Source organism: Macrobrachium nipponense, chromosome 1, assembly GCF_015104395.2.
Source record: "Macrobrachium nipponense isolate FS-2020 chromosome 1, ASM1510439v2, whole genome shotgun sequence".
Taxonomy (NCBI): Eukaryota; Metazoa; Arthropoda; class Malacostraca; order Decapoda; family Palaemonidae; genus Macrobrachium; species Macrobrachium nipponense.
The window spans coordinates 205,343,522-205,349,731 of NC_087200.1; the positions used below are offsets into that span (position 1 = coordinate 205,343,522).

The 6,210-nt window shown below is 29.5% G+C and overlaps 1 long non-coding RNA gene across 1 annotated transcript in view; it reads right to left on the bottom strand.

Moving 5' to 3' along the window:
* Positions 1–5,636: 5,636 nt before the first annotated feature.
* The window catches only part of LOC135220350 (uncharacterized), a 1,372-nt gene continuing 798 nt past the window's right edge, over positions 5,637–6,210 (bottom strand). The window contains exons 2-3 of the long non-coding RNA XR_010315677.1: positions 6,056–6,210; positions 5,637–5,760 (exon numbers count right to left, since the gene is read on the bottom strand). This is a non-coding gene — a long non-coding RNA (uncharacterized LOC135220350). The remainder of the gene's footprint in view (positions 5,761–6,055) is intronic.

Sequence of the window (6,210 nt, forward strand, 5' to 3'; positions counted from 1 at the left end):
GAAACCCACAAAATCACTTTGTAACTTGTTTACTTCTAAGTATTTACATTTAATTTTACTCAGATCTAAGCCCTAACCTCCTTGTAGTAAGTAACAATAAGGATCAATGACCCTCAGTGTAGAAGAAAAGTAAAAGGGTTGATGATTTAGAGGGACAGATCGCCATAATGAAAAGAGCTAATTAATCTTTGCCGTAATTACAGAAACGAATGGTGGTGGTCTCTGGTTTACTTGCTGTTTAGAGGAAGAATAAATCTCCCGGGGAAGGATTAACTGTCGGTAGAAACGGAGGCAGAATAAAAGATATAGAGAGGTTAATTATAGTGAGGGGCTTCTTACGGAGATCATGAATTTTATTTTCGATGTGGATCGTTATACTTGTTACGTGTTCGCGTAACTAAGAGTATGTTAATCGTTTCCGAAGAAAGTTTCTCTCTCTCTCTCTCTCTCTCTCTCTCTCTCTCTCTCTCTCTCTCTCTCTCGTCTCTCTCTCCTCTCTCCAACTTTGCTGCCCTTTACTACAACTAGCAATTAACTAAATACAAGATTCGAGATGCACGAAAAAACTACGAGGCCAATAAACAGACAGACAGACAACGATTACAGATATCCTTTTGAGTTATCTGTGTTTTCAGTTTTGCATTTAACAAGATATGTGCAGCTGTGGAAGTTCTTACCTAATATACGTAATAGCCTGACAAAATATGCAAACATTGTATAAAGTAACATTTTGTGTAAGTTAAGAAAATGCTATCAAGATTTTTCCAGTTGTGGAACAGCTTTGTACTAAATCAGCTTAGAAGTTTGTAATACTCTATCCAGATTTGTCCAGCTGTGAAACAGTTGTTTCTTAAATCAGGATGAAGTTTTTACTGATCGAATTACTTTGAAAAATGCAATTAGTTTGTTGTAAAACTCGTTAAAAAAAAAAACAACACTATCAAGATTTCTGCAGCTAAGTATCATACTTACAGTGCATCACGTGAGTTGCATCGACAGACCTATCTCTTCCTTCGGGAATCATCATTTTAAATAATCATATTTATTCACCAAACACAAAATAATTCATGAATTCCTCTGAGACAATTTATTTGAATACTGATTTTTTTTATCGTCCCGAAGACCCACAACGGTCATTCGGGGACATTTTAGGTCGTGTTATCACTGGTCTCCCCTCGTCCTCTTGTCTGGCCATCAATCTTTATAATCAAATCTATATCTTTTTGTTTGTTCAAATATTACCCAGGTTCTTTGGCCATTACCTTGAGTGGTTTACAAAAGAGTCAGTTTATGTGATTTTGTTTCCAAGAATTGTCATTCATATGCAACAATATTGTTCCATTATTATTTCATTGTTCAGCATTTTAATTTAGGGGAGGGGTATTTAAAACAATAGTGAACAGTTATTTTATATATTTACACACACACACACACACACACACACACATATATATATATATATATATATATATATATATATATATATATATATATATATATATATATATATATATATATATCTATATATATATATATATATTATATATATATATATATATATATATATATATATATATATAATATATATATATATATGATATATATAATATATATATATATATATATAGTATATATATATATATAGATATATATATATATATATATATATATATATATATATATATATATATATATATATATATATATATATATAGTATATATATATATATATATATATATATATATATATATATATATATATATATATATATATATATATATATATATATATATATATATATATATATATATATATATATATATATATATATATATATATATATATATATATATATATATATATATATATATATTATATATATATATATATATATATAGGTGTGTGTGTGCATGTATGTATGCGTGTATGTATGTGTGTGTAAATAAAATGATTTGTTAACCTTTAATTTCATAAGGAAGAGATATTGTTCCAGGGAGCAATATTTACGATGTTAGCAATCTGTAACTGTTGTTCATCAGTGCATTTTATTTATTCATAAAACTCTAAATAAATATGAGTAACATAAAAAAATATTCAACTATAGTATTTTTAAAAATGTTGTTCTCCAAACGCTTTTCGTAAATGTTTGTTTGTTTTAGCTGCTTGTTTCTATATACAGTACTCTAGGCATTTTTATCTATTATTAAATCCTAACATTCATTTCGTCACATGGGATAGTTTATTCAATAACTAAAAGTACGAACAGGCAACCAATTTAATCATTTTTAGCTCTTTGAGCTTTTGATATCAATTGATCTCAAATAAAACATTTTGATCAGTAGTTCACAACAATCATCACTTTTATGCAAGTTCCAGTTGTTTTTGCTTATGCTTAAAATATCTTGTCTGTCTTCCTATTTGTGCGTCATAAGTTTTTCGTCCTTTAATGGTGTTTAAGATTGTATGCAAGAATGCATCCCGGGAATAATTATTCCTCTATATAGGTGAAAAATTTAAAATAGATAAATAACATTTGATGTTATAATCATGATAAAAAAAATAATATAAAATTTTTATAAGCATAAAAAAACATAATTTTCTTCACCATAAAATGAGTGATAAGAAGAGACAGACAGGACAACACACACACACACACACACACACACAAAGAGAAGAGAGAGAGAGAGAGAGAGAGAGAGATTTACTACATTTACGTCAGAAATTTTAGACTTCCCTTAATGGCGTCGATGAAAGGCAGGAACCAATTGGCAAGATGAAAGACTGGAAAATAAAAAAAAAATTTTTTAAATGGAAAAAAAAAACAATAAAAAAAGATCCAATCCATTTACTGGAGGTTCTGGAATATTTTTTTCCTACAAGAAAAAAGTGTTAGTTGATTAGTGACGCAAAGAGCTTTCCTCTACTATTTTCGTGTGGGTTTTATAAGAATTAATAGTCGGTTTTTCTTTAACATTCATCCTTTATATAAAACCGAGACTTGTTTACATTTATTTCTTATTTGTTTTTCTTTTTTCTTTTTTGATTTGTTGCGACCGTATAATTTCTCTTTTTAAACATGGATATTATTTTTGCAGGAACTTCTATATAGATTTTTTTATTCAATTTTTTTATGTTTCATTGCTATTGTTATATTTATGTATGTTTACTGCCTAGCATACCAACGACTTTGACGCCAAATTCTCGACCCAGCAGTGGCCCAGTTGATCTCATTTCCCTTGAATAGGATAGAAGTAATCAACACACTTAAGTATGTAACAGAAACCAACTTGTGACTCACATCGGGATTGAACCCAGGCATTTCAGTTGATTTTATGCTGATTATTTTGCATCATAGCTAGAAGGGATAATTCGAATAGAATGCTCTCAGATAGGTCACTGCTGAGTCGGTAAGTTAGATAAAACTCGATGGTTAAGTTGGCAGCACCCCTGCTTTTCAATTTTAAAGATTTATGTTTGATCTCGATGTGAGTCAGAAATGACACACGCACACAACATATAATATATATATATATATATATATATATATATATATATATATATATATATATATATATATATATATATATATATATATATATATATATATGTGGGTGTGTGTGTGTGTGTGTATATGGCAATGTACGTATTGTATTTTTTTCTGCAAGAACACTTTCAGAATTCAAAGCAATGCTTCTGATGCTGTTGCCATTTTGCTTTTGTTTTTCCTACTGTTTATTTGTTTCCATAACTCCTTTCCCTTATATTTCTATGTATTTGACTGATTCCCAAATTTTCTTTCCTTTTTCCGTTTGTATGATTGTTTTTTGTTGTCACTTTTGTACACACTAACTTCAAAATAAAAATTTACGATGTATATATGTTACTTATATTTTCTTATTCATTTCATAAAATACAGTGAAATGGTCGGTAATGCTTTCTGTCCAAAGAAAAAAAAAAAAAACAAAAAAAAAAAAAAAATATATAAGTTGGAAGAGTCTTTGTTACTATAGTGAACAAAATGTAATGAAAATTCTATTCTTGGTAAAATGGAACTCCACGAAGACTATATTCGAATAACGTTCCATCAGCTTCCATTTTGCCCAGATTCCTTCAGTATTGTTGGTACCAGTTTTTCGTATGTTTTCCTGTGGCATAATTGGCAATTTTAAAAACTGTTTTGAGTTATGCGGTGCACTGTAGGCTTTACTTGCTGTTCTTTGCAGCATTTTCATGCCATAGCTGCAACCCTTTCGCTCCTTTTACCGTCCCTCCGTTCATATTCTCTTTGTTCCATCAAAACTTTCCACCCTATATGTAAATAAATGAAAGAGAATCTTCATATTGTCCCGAAAAATTAATATATATATATATATATATATATATATATATATATATATATATATATATATATCGAGCTACAGATATCACTTAATATCTAATTAACTCTACCATGGAATCAGTATATTTTCATATATGCTTAAACCGAAGGGTAATTTTATTAGGCGATAATAGAATTGTCGGTTCACGGCGCGAATCCAGGACACCATACAAATCCAGGACGACAGTGAAGGTACTGTTTTCTGGAAGAATCACTTGTTTACTGCGGGTATCCTTCAAGGTGTGGCTAGCCTCTGGCGACTCCTCCTTTCTGTAGAGTGAAAATCGCCCTTATGGCTAATCCGGTAGTGTCAGTTTGTATATTAAGCCTTCTTTTGACTATGTTGTTCTTTGTAAAATCAGTTTGCTTCAGTAAAGGGTCCGAACAGGACCGAAAGTACTTGGCTATCTCGCTTTATCATTGTTTTCCTTCGTGGCAAAAAACCTTTATTTATATATATATATTATATATATATATATATATATATCTATATATATATATAATATATATATATATATATATATATCTATATATAGTATATATATATATATATATTATATATATATATATATAGATATATAATTATATATAGATATATATATTATATATATTATATATATCTATATATATGATATAACTATATATATATATATATATATATATATATATATATATATATATATATATATATATATATATATATATATAATATGAATACATACATACGTAGAATTACTGGCATTCTTTAAACATGTAATTGCCACTAATTTGCAGCCAAAACAATTTCAAGTTATGAAATGTGTCATGATTTGAGCCACAACAGTCTTAGAATCTTCATTGAAAACTCTGGCTAGCCTTCACCAGTAACTGTTTAATTATGATAACAGGTTATGGTTTTTATAATAAAAACTTATATTTTACCAACAGACTCAATGATGGAAAATGATGCAATTCAAAATGCTGATAAATTTATTCAGGAAGATTTTACATCTTCATTGTATAGCAGAAAATTGTTAAAGTACATTAGTAAAGATAATGTAGAATTCATGGTTTTATCATTTGGAGCCTAATCCAATCCAAGTAATCTGCAAAGTGGAAAGAAATGGTCATGAATTGCCACGATACGTGGATTCATCCGTACAAGCTGTGTCAATTAGTTCTACAATAATTACTGATATGGGTTTGATATGACATTATATCATATATAAATGGTCCAAGGAAGACATCAGTTATGAAAATCATTGGAGGTTAATATCTTACTGGTAACTCGAGTGAACAATTTTGGGAATTCTCTTAAACATCCTTCTGGCCCCGATGAAGCTATTCCGATCAGATCCATGTGGCTTCCATGCTGGTACATTAGTGGGCCTCCTGAGTCTCCCTGCAGTGAGAAGTACTTTTGGATACTATTGGACTAAAGGAGCCCATTCATTAACACTTAGGATTAATAACTCTCACCAAGGTGACATTTTCATTCGCTTCATGCAAGAATTCAGAAGAGACTTCCGGTGGGAGTTTTATTAAGTTATCTGTTACAAGTATAAAAAAGCTCAGATACTAATAACCTTAGAAGAAGCATATCATTATGCAAATTAGCTTTACGAAAGGTATAAATAAAACATACCTTATACATGAGGAAAATCAGGCTTATTCCATGTGGACGAAAAAATACTTACTCTACAGGACAAGCCTTGGCTTTTTCAAGAGGCACGAGCACAAATTTTCTCATCAGGAATGAAAAACGTAGGAGAAAACATCTTATTGCACATTACATTGGTCATTGTTGTCATTACAGTATGAAGAAGAACAGGTGAGTTAGAGCTACCATCAC